Below are 1,420 nucleotides of genomic sequence, written 5' to 3' on the forward strand. Positions count from 1 at the left end.
TAACAATGATGTATCTGCAAATGGATTGTCTCCCATTAATCGTTATCCCGCATGTCAGAAACGCAATTGCAGGTGTTCAAGAAGGTTTTTGTTTGCTTGTTTGTTGTATTTTTTTCTGTTTTTAACGTTTGGGAGTCTCTGTCTCCCTACATCTGTGTGTGTGTGTGTGTGTGTGTGTGTGTGTGTGTGTGTGTGTGTGTGCGCGCGCGCGCGCGCAACCACACAAGTGAAAACACATGACATACACAAAAAGAGACACACATGAGCACACACACACACACACACACACACACACACACACACACACACACACACACACACACACACACACACACACACACAAACTGCGCGTGCAGAAGCAGCAGCAACAATAACAAGCGTTTTAAAATCCGGTATTTCTTTACTACATTTCTTTCAGCGATTTGATAGAAAGGAACTGACACACTATTACACACAAAAAATATAATGAAGAAAGAAAAAACAAAACAAAACAAAAAAACAGGAAAGGTTGAAAATAACACCACAGCACGTTAGAAAACAAAATAATAGATGCGACCAGCAGTTAAGGCCCTTTGGTACAACTGCACCGAAAAGAGATCAGAGACCGGTACAGCAGTACTCCATGTTGCCATTGGGACAGGAGGCCTCAGGGTCGGCCCCGCTATGACAGTGGATGAATGACATGGTGGGCAGACACAGCCCCTTAATGCTGGCACACGTCTTGGTGTAGGTCCTCGCTTCGGCCGCTGGGGCTAAAGGGAACAGACAGGGTTCACTGTGATGGACTACATGCGGCGTGTGAGAAAAGAAGGAAGGAAGGAAGGAAGGAAGTGATGAAAAAGAAGAATAGATAAAAGGAGAATATTACTTTTTTTAAACAGTCGATTCCGTTCTCTCTCTCTCTCTCTCTCTCTCTCTCTCTCTCTCTCTCTCTCTCTCTCTCTCTCTCTCTCGCTTTCGATTCTATTTCCAGAAAACTTTTATGGCCTGTTTTGTTGAAAAATGGAATCAGTGGTAAGTTGTATCTTTGTGTGAAAAGTATGTATAATGAAGTGAAAGCGAGAGTGAGATCGGGGGCAAAATTATCAGATTGTGTGAATTGTATTCGTGGGGTTAAGCAAGGGGATGTTTGTAGCCCTGTCTTGTTTTCACTTTTTATTAATGAACTAGCGTTAGAAATTAGGCAAAATGGTCAACATGGTGTTGCTTTCGATTTGATTGAATTGTTTGCTCTACTTTTTGCTGATGACATGATTTTGCTGTCTATAACAACAGTTGGTTTACAGCGACAACTTAACAGTTTATACACTGCTGCAACTAATTTACAGCTAAAAGTAGATATGGATAAAACAAATATTACTGTTTTTCGTAAGGGAGGGTATTTGGCAAGAAATGAAAGATGGTCATATGGAAGCGAAAG

The 1,420-nt window shown here is 41.5% G+C and overlaps 1 long non-coding RNA gene across 1 annotated transcript in view; it reads right to left on the reverse strand.

The window, feature by feature from the left end:
* Window positions 1-390: 390 nt before the first annotated feature.
* The window catches only part of LOC143287299 (uncharacterized), a 2,902-nt gene continuing 1,872 nt past the window's right edge, over window positions 391-1,420 (reverse strand). The window contains exon 2 of the long non-coding RNA XR_013055937.1: window positions 391-752. This is a non-coding gene — a long non-coding RNA (uncharacterized LOC143287299). The remainder of the gene's footprint in view (window positions 753-1,420) is intronic.

Source organism: Babylonia areolata, chromosome 11 (genome assembly GCF_041734735.1).
Source record: "Babylonia areolata isolate BAREFJ2019XMU chromosome 11, ASM4173473v1, whole genome shotgun sequence".
Taxonomy (NCBI): Eukaryota; Metazoa; Mollusca; class Gastropoda; order Neogastropoda; family Buccinidae; genus Babylonia; species Babylonia areolata.